We start from the raw sequence: 18,495 nt of genomic DNA on the forward strand, positions 1-18,495 counted from the left end.
TATTTAATGCTTCGATCTTAAATATGATCAATCTATCTTTATTAGTTGGCTATGTACCACAGGCTTTTAAGGTGGCAGTAATTAAACCATTACTTAAAAAGCCATCACTTGACCCAGCTATCTTAGCTAATTATAGACCAATCTCCAACCTTCCTTTTCTCTCAAAAATTCTTGAAAGGGTAGTTGTAAAACAGCTAACTGATCATCTGCAGAGGAATGGTCTATTTGAAGAGTTTCAGTCAGGTTTTAGAATTCATCAGTACAGAAACAGCATTAGTGAAGGTTACAAATGATCTTCTTATGGCCTCAGACAGTGGACTCATCTCTGTGCTTGTTCTGTTAGACCTCAGTGCTCGTTTTGATACTGTTGACCATAAAATTTTATTACAGAGATTAGAGCATGCCATATGTATTAAAGGCACTGCGCTGCGGTGGTTTGAATCATATTTATCTAATAGATTACAATTTGCTCATGTAAATGGGGAATCTTCTTCACAGACTAAGGTTAATTATGGAGTTCCACAAGGTTCTGTGCTAGGACCAATTTTATTCACTTTATACATGCTTCCCTTAGGCAGTATTATTAGACGGCATTGCTTAAATTTTCATTGTTACGCAGATGATACCAGCTTCATCTATCCATGAAGCCAGAGGACACACACCAATTAGCTAAACTGCAGGATTGTCTTACAGACATAAAGACATGGATGACCTCTAATTTCCTGCTTTTAAACTCAGATAAAACTGACGTTATTGTACTTGGCCCCACAAATCTTAGAAACATGGTGTCTAACCAGATCCTTACTCTGGATGGCATTACCCTGACCTCTAGTAATACTGTGAGAAATCTTGGAGTCATTTTGATCAGGATATGTCATTCAAAGCGCATATTAAACAAATATGTAGGACTGCTTTTTTGCATTTACGCAATATCTCTAAAATTAGAAAGGTCTTGTCTCAGAGTGATACTGAAAAACTAATTCATGCATTTATTTCCTCTAGGCTGGATTATTGTAATTCATATTATCAGGTTGTCCTAAAAGTTCCCTGAAAAGCCTTCAGTTAATTCAAAATGCTGCAGCTAGAGTACTAATGGGGACTAGAAGGAGAGAGCATCTCACCCATATTGGCTCTCTTCATTGGCTTCCTGTTAATTCTAGAATAGAATTTAAAATTCTTCTTTTACTTATAAGGTTTTGAATAATCAGGTCCCATCTTATCTTAGGGACCTCATAGTACCATATCACCCCAATAGAGCGCTTCGCTCTCAGACTGCAGGCTTACTTGTAGTTCCTAGGGTTTATAAGAGTAGAATGGGAGGCAGAGCCTTCAGCTTTCAGGCTCCTCTCCTGTGGAACCAGCTCCCAATTCAGATCAGGGAGACAGACACCCTCTCTACTTTAAGATTAGGCTTAAAACTTTCCTTTTTGCTAAAGCTTATAGTTAGGGCTGGATCAGGTGACCCTGAACCATCCCTTAGTTATGCTGCTATAGACTTAGACTGCTGGGGGGTTCCCATGATGCACTGAGTGTTTCCTTCTCTTTTTGCTCTGTATGCACCACTCTGCATTTAATCATTGGTGATTGATCTCTGCTCCCCTCCACAGCATATCTTTTTCCTGGTTCTCTCCTTCAGCCCCAGCCAGTCCCAGCAGAAGACTGCCCCTCCCTGAGCCTGGTTCTGCTGGAGGTTTCTTCCTGTTAAAAGGGAGTTTTTCCTTCCCACTGTCGCCAAGTGCTTGCTCACAGGGGGTCGTTTTGACCGTTGGGGTTTTGCCTTACAATATAAAGCGCCTTGGGGCAACTGTTTGTTGTGATTTGGCGCTATAAATAAAATTGATTGATTGATTGAACTGGAGATGTTTTGTAAAGAAGAATGGTCCAAAATACCTTCAACCAGAATCCAGACTCTCCCTGGAAGATATAGGAAGCATTTCAAGGCTGTTATTTCTGCAAAAGTAGGATCTACTAAATATTGATGTTTTTTCTGCTGGGGTGACCAAATTTATGCATCTGCCTAATTTTGTTTAAAGAATTATTGCACACTTTCTGTACATCCTATAAACTTCATTTCACTTCTCAAATATCACTGTGTTTGTCTGTTATGATATATTTAACTGAAATTGCTGATCCAAACAACAAATGATTTATAAAGGAAAATCATAGAAATCATCTGGGGTGCCCAAACATTTACATACAACTGTACAGTAGTGTTCAGAATAACAGTAGTGCTATGTGACTAAAATGATTAATCCAGGTTTTGAGTATATTTCTTATTGTTACATGGGAAACAAGGTACCAGTAGATTCAGTAGATTCTCACAAATCCAACAAGACCAAGCATTCACGATATGCACACTCTTAAGGCTATGAAATTGGGCTATTAGTAAAAAAAAGTAGAAAAGGGGGTGTTCACAATAATAGTAGTGTGGCATTCAGTCAGTGAGTTCATCAATTTTGTGGAACAAACATGTGAATCAGGTGTCTCCTATGTAAGGATGAAGCCAGCACCTGTTGAACATGCTTTTCTCTTTGAAAGCCTGAGGAAAATGGGACGTTCAACACATTGTTCAGAATAACAGCATAGTTTGATTAAAAAGTTGATTGGAGAGGGGAAAACTTATACGCAGGTGCAACAAATTATAGGCTGTTCATCTACAATGATCTCCAATGCTTTAAAATGGACAAAAAAAAAAAAAACCAAAGACGCGTGGAAGGAAACAGAAAACAACCATCAAAATGGATAGAAGAATAACCAGAATGGCAAAGGCTCACCCATTGATCAGCTCCAGGATGATCAAAGACAGTCTGGAGTTACCTTTAAGTGCTGTGACAGTTAGAAGACACCTGTGTGAAGCTAATTTATTTCCATGAATCCCCCACAAAGTCCCTCTGTTAAATAAAAGACATGTGCATAAGAGGTTACAATTTGAAACATCAACTGGCCTAAAGAGAAATGGAGGAATATTTTGTGGACTGATGAGAGTAAAATTGTTCTTTTTGGATCCAAGGGCCGCAGACAGTTTGTGTGATGACCCCAAACTCTGAATTCAAGCCACAGTTCAGAGTGAAGACAGTGAAGCATGGTGGTGCAAGCATCATGATATGGGCATGTTTCTCGTACTATGGTGTTGGGCCTACATATTGCATACCAGGTATCATGGATCTGTTTGGATATGTCAAAATACTTGAAGGTCATGCTGACTTATGCTGAAGAGGACATGCCCTTGAAATGGGTGTTTCAACAAGCCAATGACCCCAAGCACACTAGTAAATGGGCAAAATCTTGGTTCCAAACCAACAAAATTAATGCCTCGCAGATGTGAAGAAATCATGAAAAACTGTGGTTATACAACTAAATACTAGTTTAGTGATTCACAGCATTGCTAAAAAAAAAGCAGTTTGAACATAATAGTTTTGAGTTTGTAGCATCAACAGCAGATGCTACTATTATTGTGAACGCCCCCTTTTCTACTTTTTTTTTTTTTACTAATAGCCCAATTTCATAGCCTTAAGAGTGTGCATATCATGAATGCTTGGTCTTGTTGGATTTGTGAGAATCTACTGAATCTACTGGTACCTTGTTTCCCATGTAACAAGAAGAAATATACTCAAAACCTGGATTAATCTTTTTAGTCACACAGCAGTACTATTATTCTGAACACTACTGTATGTGTGAGGCACTTTATATATTTCAACAAAGGCATGGCTTCTAAAAAAATTCTGGCTGATTAATATGTTATTGGCTTTGGTCCCCCCCCCCAAAAAAATAAAAATAAAAATAAAAAATTGCCAATATACAACAAACGCATTTCTACTCACCTTTACATCCGGCACCTTCATGCGTGTGCCCTCCTTGCCCACGAAGATGTCATCTATATCCACGAGGACGTAGCGCTCGAGAGACAGCGAGAGCCTTTTCCCAGTCAGAAATGCAACTGCATCCACAAACACCAGCTTGTGCAACCAGAACACCAAGTTGTTGCCAAACAAAACCCGCTGGATGCCGTCATGGAGCCCCAGGTCCTGCACCACTGATGGAAGCAAGGCAGCATTCTGCCCCATGGAGGCCACGCTCTCAGCTGACTGGGTCTTGGCCAGCAACACAGGCTCGTACGTGGAGTGGTTGGATTGGAAAACAGTCCAGTCGTCCCTGGGAGGGGACCTGGTAGAGGCCCCCAGATCGAGTGATAAAAAGGAGGGGTGACTTTGGGTTGACGGCACAGTCCTTCAGACCCAAGTTAGAGTGGAGAAAAAGTGGAAAGCCTTTCAACTGGGCGCTTAGCAGGCTGTTTTCATTGGCCTAATTGACAGAAACACACAAAGAAGATCACACAGATTCATCATATGCCAAAGTGATGAAGACAGAAAAAAGTATTGGACACAATTCCCCCGTTTCTCCAGTCATGTGTGAAATAAGGAATGTCAGGCCTCCTCAAACATGAAGACATGAGGCAGCAACTACCTGCTATGCTCAATCTGGTACACTACAAAATTACAGTCAAAATGAATAACCTCCTGCTGTGTCCTCCAAGATTCAAAGACTATTGGATGGCTTATTTACTGAAACATCCCTTTCTAAATTTGGCATTTTGCAATTCTTTACATCGACGCTGCAACAGATACACAAGTTCTACTTTTGTGGACACTTTTATTTAAGTCTCATTTAAATGTTTACTACCATATCTGAGCGGGTGATGTACGAGGTCTGTCCATAAAGTATCGTACCTTTTTTTTTTTTTAAACTATATGGATTTGATTCATATGTTTTCACGTCAGACAAGCTTGAACCCGTGCGCATGCATGAGTTTTTCCATGCCTGTCGGTGACGTCATTCGCCTGTGAGCACGCCTTGGGTCCCGCGGGACCACTCCTTCCTCAAGTTTGGACATGTCTATCTCGGCTTTCAATGCTTACCAGTCCAGTAAGTATCAGTGAAATTGTGGAGAGCTGGACATGTCCAAACTTGTCCTCTGACACGCCGAAACGGAGGTGTTCCTTTGTCTCGCTTCCAAAGCGAATCTGTCTTTACGCGCGAAGCCTCCGCGCGGCTTTCAATGACAAAATCTCTTCTTAAAAGTGAAATCTGCTGGAAAATGGCTGATGTCCAGCTCTTGTGATAACGAGAGAAAGAGCACACGACGGTCTCGTATCCACAGAGCCATCCGTTTAGAAATGGTCCGGTGGCTTGTGCCTCGTCATCGCAGCTCGGAGCGTGGCGCGCCGAGTGTCCTTAAAGGGGTCCTTAAAGCTGTACTAACAGACCTTATTCTCTGTGAAGCCCGTAAAATTTTCACCGAAAGCCAGATAAATTTTTCGAATGGTTTCCAGGTGCCAGTCTCTAACAGCTTCTGAAAAAATCTGATGGAAAAAAACCCCAAATCATTCCGCCATGTAATGGACAGGCGGTCGTGGCTCACTACAGGTTGCTACGCGGCACATGCGGGGTACAGAGAGGCACATAGTGGCCTTCTTAGTGGATACGTGATAGATCAAAACGTGGGTCATTCTTCAAATAATCACCCACACCCACGCGTGGCTCCTTCTTCAGCCTCCATTATTTGGTGGGACCGAGGCTTTACGCGCAGGGCATAATTTGCATGTGCAGAATGACAGCACCGTGCGTGACTGACATGATTAAGGATTATTACAAAGACTTTTATTTGTTTAATTTGTGAATCCCAATATGTGGAGCTCTGCTTCCTCTACATGTTTGTTTTGCACAACACCTAAGCAAAGTCTGATTTAGCAGGACGAAGTCCACACAGCAGTATGACCATCGAGAACTACACAGCAGTGAAGATATGCTTTATGATACATGGCGCAGCCGTTAGTATCAGTAATATCAGGGAGAGCCAATAAATTTACAAATATTGTGTTCCGTTTTCAACTAAAAGAATTTACATAGACACGTGAAAAGTGATGGTTGGAGTGTCAAGTAGAAAAAAATCTATAGTATGGGCATTGTTCAACTTAAAAAAACAAAACAAATAAATGAATAAAAACATTTGATTTTTGGGATGTAGTCTTTATTTTTATGACAAATTATTCCCATCATACAAAAATCATTTTCCATTTGCTTGATATCACAATTTAAAAGGAGGCATTCAAGTGTTTCAATAGAGCATTTTTTTCTGACGTGAAGTACGGTGCGCCTGGAAAGTATTCACTGCGTTTCACTTTTTTCACATTTTATGTTACAGCTTTATTTCAAAATAGAGTAAATTCATTTTCCCCCTCAAAATTCTGCTCCATCAGGTTGAATGGGAGCGTCGGTGCACAACCATTTTCAGATCTCTCCAGAGATGCTCAATTGGATTCAAGTCTGGGCTCTGGCTGGGCCACTCAAGAACATTCAGCGTTGTCCTGAAGCCACTCTTTTGATATGTTGACTGTCTGCTTATAGTCAGTGTTCTGCTAAAAGATGAACCATCATCCCAGTCTAAGGTCAAGACTGGTACATATTCAGCAACATTTCAGTTCATTTTTCAGAAATTCTGTGCTGGGTAGCACAGCCAAATTGAACCTGAGAGCCAGGTGGAAATTTGCAGTACCGGGCGGGCCACTCGGCACGGCCCACCGCAGCTAGAATCCTGATTCACACCCTTTGCTCAATACTTTGTTGATGCACCTTTGGCAACAATTACAGCATCAAGTCTTCTTGAATATGATGCCACAAGCTTGGTGCACAGATCTTTGGGCAGTTTTGCCTATTCCTCTTTGCAGCACCTCTCAAGCTCCATCAGGTTGGATGGGGAGCGTTGGTGCACAGCCATTTTCAGACCTCTCCAGAGATGTTCAATCATATTCAGGTCTGGGCTCTGGCTGGGCCACTGAAACATTCATGGAGTTGTCCTGAAGCCACTCCTTTGATATCTTGACTGTGTGCTTAGGGTCACTGTCCCCAATCTGAGGTCAAGAGCGCTCTGGAACAGGTTTTCATCCAGGATGTCTCTGTACATTGCTGCATTCATCTTTCCCTCAATCCTGACTAGTCTCTCAGTTCCTGCTGCTGAAAAACATCCCCACAGCATGATACTGCCACCATCATGCTTCACTGTAGGGATGGTGCCTGGTTTCTGTCAAACATAATGCCTGGCATTCACGCCAAAGAGTTCACTCTTTGTCTCATCTGATCAGAGAATTTTGTTTCTCATGGTATGAGAGTCCTTCAGGGGCTTTTTGGCAAACTCCAGGCGGACTGCCATGTGCCTTTTACTAAGGAGTGGCTTCCATGTGGCCACTCTACCATACAGGCCTGATTGGTGGATTGCTGCAGAGATGGTTGTCCTTCTTGAAGGTTCTCCTCTCTGGAGTGGAGTGGAATGCTGGAGCTCTGAAAGAGTGACCATCAGGTTCTTGGTCACCTCCCTGACTAAGGCCCTCCTCCCACAATCACTCAGTTTAGACGGGCGGCCAGCTCTAGGAAGAGTCCTGGTAGATCTGAACTTATTCCATTTCCAGATGATGGAGGCCACTGTGCTCATTGAGACCTTCAAAGCAGCATAAATGTTTCTGTACCCTTCCCCAGATTTGTGCATCATGACAATCCTGTCTTCGAGGTCTACAGACAATTCCTTTTCCTGAAAATGCCAGACTCACGTGTTATAGATTTATTTCCAAATGTAAACTCCAGACGATCAAATAAGCACACGCACGATTGCCGATTGTGGCTTCGTCTTTAGTTCTCTCATAATTGTGGTACGTTAAATAATGTCAATTAGCTCTTGGAAATAATGTATTCTGACTTTTTCCCATGTAACAAATCTGCGTGTCAGGAAGTCTCTTAAACCAGAGTCATGGAGATGTCCCCACATCCATGTACACAGCTTCAGTAAACCAGCATCCACACAAACAGCACGTCACCACACTTTATATTCCAAAATCTGACAATCTGAAAAAGTTAGGAGTGTTGGGGTGAAGTGTGTCTCTGTCTGTAAAACCAAGCCATCACTTTTGAACGGCAGCTGAGAAGTTTCATGTTCAAACGGAGCAGATCTGTTTCCCTCTGTCAGTCATTGGGATGTTTCTGCTCATTTTAAAATATACGTCACACGTGTGCGGAAAGACTTACAATAATGAGTAACTTTATGCTGTCTTGCTAAATGGGATATTAAAAAACGTGCAACATGTCCTTTAACCATTGAGACCAAAACCTCTTTTACAAAGGTGACCTGGCCAAGAAAGGCAGCAGCACACGTCATAACAGACAGGTTACCATCATCAAGAGAATGTTAAAAATTAAAATACAAGCAATATACAGATAAAACAATCAGCTTGGTCCTTGTAACAACATATAAAAAAATTAAAATTTAGAAACACGGGCACTGTGTAAAAGGATTCCGTTTGCGGTCTCTTAAAATAGAGCAGAAGGTGTTCAAAGAAATCAACTCAGACAGTTTCAATTCAGATTGGAGGACATTCCAGATCAGACATTCCAATCAGAGGGAGCAAAAAACTAAAAGATATCTTTCACATTTCAGTGTGAACATGAAGTACACTAAAGGACAACATGTCATTTGAGCACAAAGCATAACAGCTTTCAGATCTCCTAAAGTAAACTGGATACATTAATCTGAACTAGCCCAGTAAGAGCCTTGTAAATCAGAGTTATCCAATGTGTATATCACCTTACATTCAGAGGGCATGCCAGCAAGCGCTGGGTGAAGAGGATACAACCAATGATGAATCTCAAAGCACAATGATACCGTGGGGGTTAAGGACTGTAGACAACTGGTTGAAGCACACATGTATATACAACATCGCTGTAGTCCCGTACAGGCAAGAAGGTAGCAGTATCAGAGCTTTCCGAGTTCTTACAGGCCTTTTACCCCGCAAGTGTTGATGGCGTTAGACGCATCGCGGATTGGTTTAAAGCATTATTTTCAATGAGACATTTCACGTTTTTAAAGCACGCTTCGCTGGAAGCGCACGTTGCCACTTGTTGTCAAGCTGCCGCATTCAAAGTTCAACCTAATCCAGCTTTTCAACACTGTGCGCTGTGACGTAGCTTGGCGCTGTCCAATAGAAACGAGGCATCAGGCCAAAACGCAGAAGACTACAGTGCAGAAACGTGTCACAGAACTGCTTATTTATACACAGCAGTTTTCCTGAAGAAAATCCTTGCAAATGCTTTTTAAAACCTAAAAATTAATTCTGATTACTCTAAAACGTTTCTTACATGAGAACATTTGTAATTAAAAGAGTAAAAAAATAAAAACAGTCTTTAGAAACCTTTCATCTGTAAATTAAAGCCATAACTTACCTATTGTTTCAGATGAGATGATTTCTTGATTAACATAAGTAACCTTGGACATTATTTGGAGACAAATAAATAGAATGGAAATTAATGTGTACATTTTTAAGTCTGGTAGATTATTATCTGCATTTCAACCAGAAAAAGAGACACTGTAAATAAATACAAATGTTTATTATTATGGAGATGATTTAACAATGACTACAATGTAGTCAGCAGGATACAGTAGGATTCTTAATATGACCATAACCTCATGATGAAATCATTTTTTTAACTGAGTCATTTCAACTTGTAATTACGGCAGAATATCTGATTGCCTTAATGTGATCAGGACAGAGTAATTTCTGAAAATATAAATTTGACTAGTGATTGTGAATGTTTTAAAATTGTGCACAATAAAGGCAGGGTTTTAACCTGTGCAAATGACTTTTGACTGAACTTTGACTTCATGGACATATTTAATGATCCACTCATTTTAGGTTAAAATATAAAATGAAAGCTTTTTAAAAATATAAAATAGTTTGCTGTTTAAAGAGTCTTTGTTTTATTTAGAAGCATAGAAGCAGGTGTTGGTTCGCTGGACTCTCAGGACATATAACCAGATGAAAGTCTCTTCTGCAGCTTCCACCTCTGGTGGAGTTGTGGAAGACACTTTTCCCCCATTTTGAAGAGCAAGATGTTTTCTTCCGAGTGGACTTCATGGTGTTCAGCTCATCACTGAATGTTTTTGAAGTGCGTCTGTATTTAGGTTGCCTGCACAGCAAATGTTCCTGACTGTGGGATAAATACATTTGAAAAATAAAATAAAATCAACCACTGCACTGACTGTGAGGTGGTTCCCCTAATGGTTTGCTTTGTGTAACAGAAGAAGTTATCCGGTGGGTATTCCTCAGTAATCGTGCATTACGTGGACCTACCGACAGCTGCTAAAAGTCGTAACACCATTAGCATACAACATTAATTAAGAGAGCATTTCACTTAGCGTCAATATTGCAACAGGGACATGTTAGATGATGCATTCGACGTTTTACTGTACAACAAGCTGCATTATTCCAGGTGTTGGTCATAAAAATACACCAAACAGACACAAAAGTGAGTGACTCCATTTCGGTCGGAAACTGAGAGGAGAAGGCGATGGATACAGCCGCTGTTCGCTCAAAGCAACCACGGGCAAAGTTATACAATTTTTTTTTACCCCAGGAGCCGGGGTCTAGGGCCTTGTGGGTCCCCAGAAACCAAATTAAATTTTCATCTACTGATCCATTTTCAACATCTCCTGGAAGAACAAATCTCAAAATTAGTGCATATTTAAATGATCCTAGATTCACCTTTCATTTGAACCATCAATGATCATGTTGCTATAACAGAATATTGACGTGGAAGTAGGACTGGTATGATTTTCCTTTTAATTGTAAACCAAATTATGCATTAACTCAGAACAATTAAACTACACCGAAATCATGAAGACTGAAAAGACTGTTAAACCATGTCTAAAACCACAGCTAAAGATTGTAGAATATTTTAAAAATCATGGTAAAATATCAATAACATACCTTATAGTAAAAAAGTCACACATTCTTGTGTAAATTCCCGTAAATCCACTCAAGCCACTGTGTCTTTTTCCCATGAAAAAAGTCTACATTAATAAAAACTAATTTACATTGTTGTGTAAATTCATGCAGCCTAAATTCTTCAAAGTCACAATGTCTTTTTTTTCAATGAAAGAAAGTCTAGATTAATGAAGAAAAGAAAAAGGCACATAATCTTTTCTGAAATCCTGTTTGAACAGCACAATGTTTATTTTCCAGAGAGAGAAAAAAAATTCTTACCAGTTCGTTTTTCCTGTTTATCTTTCAGGTGTGTTGATGAAGCCAGCAACAATTCTAGGATTCTTGTCCTTATCAGACTTTTCAAACCGTCTTTCTCGCCATTTTCGCTCTGTCTGATGTCGCTCTGTGACACAGACATGCTGCAAAATTATTCTTTTAAAAACCTGAAAGTCTAAAACTTTGCAATGTCTACATGCTACATCTAGCTAAGCTTCGCACAGGAGCCACACAGTGTCACCACAGCAACCAACCCATGGAAATATAGACAACCAGTCCCGCTTTACGAAAACCGAGGAAACTGATATGTATCTGTAACACACAGATCAGTGTCCGCGGACTTATAAAACTTGCATGATGTCGTTAAAAAAAAAGAACGCTTTGCGATAAGCATTTTAAAAACTCAGTAACGATCACGATTAAAGAGTATAACACCAACACCCCCCCGCTCCCCATGATGAAATCCGTGGAATCCCGCGGATCCGCGGAGTTTTCACAGCCCTAACTGTGGCATGCCTGGCTAATTTTAAACCCAACATCTGCTTCCAGCTTTAAACCCCTTTCATAGTGGACCACATAGTGTTATGTAATGTGGCATGCTGACTACGCCAAGCTTATGCAGCCCTACGCCGAGCTTATGCAGCCCTACATGGCAATACGCTGAGGGATGCGAACATGGATGCAAAAAAATACCCTTTTTTTGTGGACTTTCAGCATACAGCACTGAGCAGTGCTCTACCCAAGTCTACTCAACACTCCGCTCCTGTATGCAAGTCTATGCAACACTGCCGCTACTGTACACCATACCTCTGCAATTGCACGCTACCTTACGCCAGTCCGTCGAAAAATCCTTTTTGGTTTTTAATCAGTACATACCTGCATTGTTAGATTTTATTCATCCCGCTGGCAGTGAAGCTTCAAAACGATGGAAGAAGAAGAGGCGGGCTAAACTTCCCCTGTGCGCAGCATACGCAGCCATTCCTGCGTACTAGATACGCGGCACAATGCAACTCTACGCAAGCCCGGTGTGAAAGGGGCTTTAGCATTACTGATTTTCGTGTTGTGAGTAAACAGTCTTTTTTTTGCTACTACTATGCTAACGCTTGATTTTCTGACCAAGTGTTCCACTGGAGCCAACAAAACCTGTAACTTACAAACAACAATAGTAAGTCTATGCATGTGGGCTTTTTATTGTTTTATTTTTGGTCAGTATGTAAGACATGCAACTGTACAAACAAATGCCTCTGTCCTAGTACAAAAGAGGGTTATTTTCTTTCTTTTTTCCTTTGCCAGAGATGATGATAAGCAATGATCAGCAAATGAAAACAATTTGGCAAATGAAGAGAAACTTAAGAATACGCTTGGGCTCTGAACACAAAAAGCTCTCACTGTGGATTGAAAAGTGAAAAGCATGATGTCAAATTTAATTTTGCAGAGAGGTTGGCTTTGGGTGAAAGAAAAGTTGATTAGAATTTGTTGCAGTTCCACAATTAATGTTTGTTAATTTTGTTTGTTTTTAGTGACTTCCATTGATATCCATGTGACTTGTACTTCGCTGAAGCAGTACCACCCACCTGTACTTTGGCAAAACAACATCCCTTCCTTTCACATTAACCCAGTTAAGGGCAGATAAACAGAGGACTGTTTGCTGTCAGGAGTTTGTGTTTTTTGGGTGTCTTCCAGTTTTCACTGTAAAACACCACTTGAGTCATTGTCCAAATGTGACAGAAATCTGTGGCCAGGTATTTGACTCACCGGGTTGAGCATGACCGTAAGGAACAGCTCTCCTCCGTTATGAGCTTGTCCAGTTCATTCGGACTTCCTGGGTAGTCTTTATAGAAGATGGTGTGTGTGAAGAGACCACATGTCTGCCGTGGCAACACCTAATATAAACAAACACAAAGTCAACAATCCCCCCACCAAAAAGAAAACCCCACACACACACACACACACACACACACACACACACACACACACACACACACACACACACACACACACACAGGCAAATGATCACACACACCATCAACTCTCCACCTGAGAGCTGCGTCGAGCTGTCAGTACTCCAGGCACTTACCCCATGGATTGTTTTCTTTCAGTAACATTCATATTATGCAGCTCATCCACCCAAAGCAAACCTCTTATTCACTCAGTCTATATGGAAATTCATGGAAATGCGTGTACAGTTTGAAGTGTCTGGAGAACTGAATATCAATCATCAGTAAGCAGCCGAGATGGTCCATTCAGACTATCTCAAGGACGGGAACAGAGTGCCGAGTCCACGCAGCCTGAGTGAATGCCAGCACTACAAAGGAGCTGGACAGACGCTGCACTGTTTCCTATCAATACTGAAGGTCAACCTGGGAAAGAAATAGCTAACATTTTATCCTTCTTTGGACTCTCTTGAATGTAATCTACTCAAGTTTGATTTTCTATATTTTGCAGTCGTGGCTAGTGCTGTGAAGCAGAGTTAAGTGCATTTTTTAGGAGGGTTTTTTTGTGTGTGTGTTGACAGTTTAGTCGGTTTTGTGCAGCCACTCGCTGTGCTGCTGGCAGAGATGTCAGTTTTCATCATGGTGCTGAGGTCTGTTAGGTGCTACTTAGACAGGTCTCTAATGGAAGACTGGTTTATTTCCCTCCCTGCAGAAGAATGCAACAGACCAGCAGGATTAATGAGATGATTGCCTTTCCAAAGAGTTCTCTGACCCAGGTGATATAAGGTAAATGAAACAAAGATCTTACTCAGTATCTCCCGTGGCAAGGTTTGTAAAAAGCACTGGTTAAGAGCAAAGGAGGATGATGGACAGAGGCTGGATGGAGAATTACAGCTGGACAATAGACAGGCAGGAAAGAGAGATCAAATGTCAAGATAGTGTGGGAGAGTAGAGCCGGGTGGGTAACCAATGAAGCACAACAGAAAGAGTAAGAGACATCTGAAAGAGATTCATGACTGCAAAAGGAATACTATCAAGAGATGTTGAAAAGTGGTAAGACGGGCAATAAAATAAAGAGCATTTATGGTTGGGACTGACCAGCATGCCTTCTCAGGGCTGATGGAGATTAATCAAAAGACCAATAACTGTGATTTGGAGCATATACAACCCCTGGCAAAAATTATGGAATCACCGGCCTCGGAGGATGTTCATTCATTTGTTTAATTTTGTAGAAAAAAAAGCAGATCACAGACATGACACAAAACTAAAGTCATTTCAAATGGCAACTTTCTGGCTTTAAGAAACACTATAAGAAATCAAGCACAACAAAACAAATGAGGAACGAAAGGGAGGAAACTGGAGTCAACGTCTGTGACCAAACTGTAAGAAACCGCCTAAAGGAAATGGGATTTACATACAGAAAAGCTAAACGAAAGCCATCATTAACACCTAAACAGAAAAAACAAGGTTACAATGGGCTAAGGAACAGCAATCGTGGACTGTGGATGACTGGATGAAAGTCATATTCAGTGATGAATCTCGAATCTGCATTGGGCAAGGTGATGATGCTGGAACTTTTGTTTGGTGCCGTTCCAATGAGATTTATAAAGATGACTGCCTGAAGAGAACATGTAAATTTCCACAGTCACTGATGATATGGGGCTGCATGTCAGGTAAAGGCACTGGGAGATGGCTGTCATTACATCATCAATAAATGCACAAGTTTACGTTGATATTTTGGACACTTTTCATATCCCATCAATTGAAAGGATGTTTGGGATGATGAAATCATTTTTCACGATGATAATGCATCTTGCCATAGAGCAAAAACTGTGAAAACATTCCTTGCAAAAAGACACATAGGGTCAATGTCATGGCCTGCAAATAGTCGGATCTAATCCAATTGAAAATCTTTGGTGGAAAGTTGAAGAAAATGGTCCATGACAAGGCTCCAACCCTGCAAAGCTGATCTGGCAACAGCAATCAGAGAAAGTTGGAGCCAGACTGATGACGAGTACTGTTTGTCACTCATTAAGTCCATGCCTCAGAGACTGCACGCTGTTATAAAAGCCAGAGGTGGTGCAACAAAATACTAGTGATGTGTTGGAGTGTTCTTTGGTTTCATGGTCCATAATTTTTTCCTCAGAATTGAGTGAGTCCATATTTTTTTCCCTCTGCTTGGTCTAAAAAAGTAACCGTTACTGACTGCCACAATTTTTCTTTTCCTGATTTCTTATAGTGTTTCTTAAAGCCAGAAAGTTGCCATTTGAAATGACTAGTTTGTGTCATGTCTGTGATCTGCTTTTTTTCTACAACATTAAAGTGGATATGACACTTAAAGACAACATAGTCTTATTACATGTAACAAAGGTTATATAATTCGGTCAACCTAAACGTTTTAGGAAAGTGTACGCGGTTCTCCCGTTATATATAACATTTGAATGTCCCGCCACTGAAAAATGTGCACGCCCCGTGATCAGCTTCCTGCTAAGCATCAAGCCTAAAATACGTCACTACGTGTAGACCGTACTGGCTTGCGCACCTGGCGGCCGTTGTTTACACTTTGTTTAGCGGCAGAAAACTTTGATTAAATACAGCTCTCAGGGACTTGTTGTCGATATGCCTGACCAGTGTGTCGCAGCATATGCACAAACACAAGGGCGAAAGGTTTTTAGCCTTTTTCAAGTCCAGGCTGATTGATCGAAAGCCACGGTTGTGTTGATGCACGAAATGTCCGGCTGCCGCTCGCTCTGCTCGCACACAGCATTTGCACCCGACAGCAGAACACTTTCCTTCTACCGTCTCCATGTTCTCACCACTCACAGAACACATAATAATGTCAACCCCAAATAATAAGTTCACAATAATCTTGAAATGGTCAAGGAACTTACATAGTAAACACGGCGGCGGCACGTAAACACAGCGCCGGCACGTTCACTGTTGTTTTCGGCGATCTTTTTCAAAACGTTCGCGTTTATTCCTATTCTTTCATGAAAATAACATAATAAACACGGAATGAATGCACATGCCAGGCACTCGAAAACGGCAAAAACCCGAAGGTAATGACGGTGGTCCGCAAGTAATAGCTACACTATCACGGCTCTGGAACAATAACCAAAGGTGGTAAACAGACGCTCAAATCGAAAATGCTATACAGTAATTAGAGTGTTATAAACGCATCAAAGCCTCCCTTACCATTCCATATTCTGCAGCCTTTCAAAATCCATTGGAATTGGCATGTCTCTTGCTTCTGCTTTGGCTCCACCATAAACACCGTCTGCATTATTTTCGCTGCCAGAATGCTCCTGGTTTGAATGTTCGTCCGAAAGATACGGCTCCAATCTGTAGGGACTAATCACTGCTGCGACAATCTCAGGATCCAAGTCAGAAAATAATCCACACTTGAAGAGGAGTCAGAAAAGTTCTTGATCTCGTCACTGTCCATGCTGAGGTCTATCTGTTCCTGTTGTCGATCGAACAGACAAAGATGGGACTCTCCATTCTGTGATGTCACGGCATCACGTGACCCGCTGAAGGAGCGCTGCAAGTGCGCTTTCCAATAAACACACTTTTGAGAAGCTGTACAAACTTTATTTTTCAGTGATAATGAATAAAAACACTTTCAACTTACTATACTGTCTGTATATTTTGCTATTTATATCAGTTTTTTCCCTAATTTTTGATGTGTCATCTCCACTTTAAACAACTGAATGAACATCCTCTGAGGCGGTGATTCCATAATTTTGCCAGGGGTTGTATGTGTGTGTGTGTGTGTGTGTGTGTAAGTAAAGCAAAATTTTTACAGTGTCAAAATTTACAGTATCAAACTCCAATGCTAAATATTAGTTAGTAGACCTTTTATTAAATACTGAAAACAATGTTTTCATATTTGTAAAAAGAAGTCTGGAGATGTACTGGCAAGCATTTCTTAGAAACAGAATTGGACTTTTTAAATGGGTAAATATTCTTTACTTTCATAACTCCCTAAAGATCCCCCCCACCCCCATCCATATGAATAACGACAAAACAAACAAAACCAGTAAAATTTAACTGCATAATCTCACCACTTAATTTAATAATAATAATAATAATAATAATAATAATCTAGCACATCTGAGTCACTGTATACTCAGTGCAAATATTCATAGGGTTTGATGGAGAAGTCTGTTTAAATTTAAAATTGCAGTGCTTTATCCAGTATGCAGGTCACTGGCTTTTGCCGCATGTGTTCTTCCTCTGCTGCTGTCCTCACCCCGAACCACAGCTCAATGAGTCCACACAAGAGCTGGTGTGCAGCTTTAAAATTTACTTATCTAATGGGTAATCAGACCAGGCATAATATGACAGTAATCACTGGAATAATGAATACTAGATCCAATTACTGGTCCAGATGAAAGTCTGTTCCCTCAATCTTGGTTTATGGGTGCGTGCATGCGTGCAGGTGCGTATACTTACACTAATGCCACTGTGGATGAAACCTCGGCGGAAACGGGCAGGCTTTAGGTGCGGGTACTCCTCTGTGCTTGTCACTTTGATGTTCCACACCTTCTTCCAGGCATCGTACAGCTGCATATGGACAGGGTAGACACCAGAATGGTGGGGCGCCACAGCATAGCCCATGTTTGTGGTATTCCGTGCTCCTGAATTTTGGAAATCAGCAGAGAGAGTTGGACCAAAGATAGTTTATCAACACCATATTCATATTGTGAGCTAAATGTACATGTGATATACATACTTGTGTCAAAGATACAGCAATCGCTGATTTAAAATGTTATGGAATAAAGTAAAACAAAACACCAATCTCAATGTGCTCTGCTGCTGGAGTTTGCTATATCTGTCAACTCTTTCTCATAAGTGAATCACAATAATAATCTATTATTCATACAGAATCTGAATTTCTTTATTGTCCTGTGAAGGGAAATTAGTGTTGCAGCAGGAGCACACAAAAGACAAGGTACACAATGACAATATTAATAGTGAGAATAAGACCCGATTAAAAGGCTAAAATCAGACATAATAAAAACAATACAATATAAAAAAACACCATAGACATACACAAAATCACCATCAATTCAGTCCAGAGCTCATGTCAAAACTGCCACCCCCCCTAAAAAAACACTACAAAGTATTGCAAAAAGTGCAACGTGTGAATGTTCAAATAAGCAATAGTAGTGCAAGAAAAACAAACTCATACAATAGAACTCATACAATTAAGTTAAAAGAATATTTTAGATGTACATATGTTAACTATAACAATTAACCAGTGATCCCACTGTGTGACCTATGACCCAGTATGTCGTCATGGCGTAATCTGTTACATTCATAGCAAATTGTTTGAGGAATTTGGTATTACGGCACACCAAATCCATATTTGGTTACTAACTTTTATGGCCGTGCATAGAGGCTGTTGAAAAAAACAAAGACATTTAAACCACTATCTGTATAAATCTATGAAATAATGCAATTGTAGTTGATCATAT

The 18,495-nt window shown here is 40.6% G+C and overlaps 1 protein-coding gene across 1 annotated transcript in view; it reads right to left on the minus strand.

The window, feature by feature from the left end:
* Positions 1-18,495, minus strand: part of LOC117519904 (bifunctional heparan sulfate N-deacetylase/N-sulfotransferase 1-like) — a 198,163-nt gene that overhangs the window by 39,799 nt on the left and 139,869 nt on the right. The window lies entirely within an intron of this gene.

The sequence above is a fragment of the Thalassophryne amazonica genome, chromosome 11, assembly GCF_902500255.1.
Source record: "Thalassophryne amazonica chromosome 11, fThaAma1.1, whole genome shotgun sequence".
In the NCBI taxonomy this organism is placed as follows: Eukaryota; Metazoa; Chordata; class Actinopteri; order Batrachoidiformes; family Batrachoididae; genus Thalassophryne; species Thalassophryne amazonica.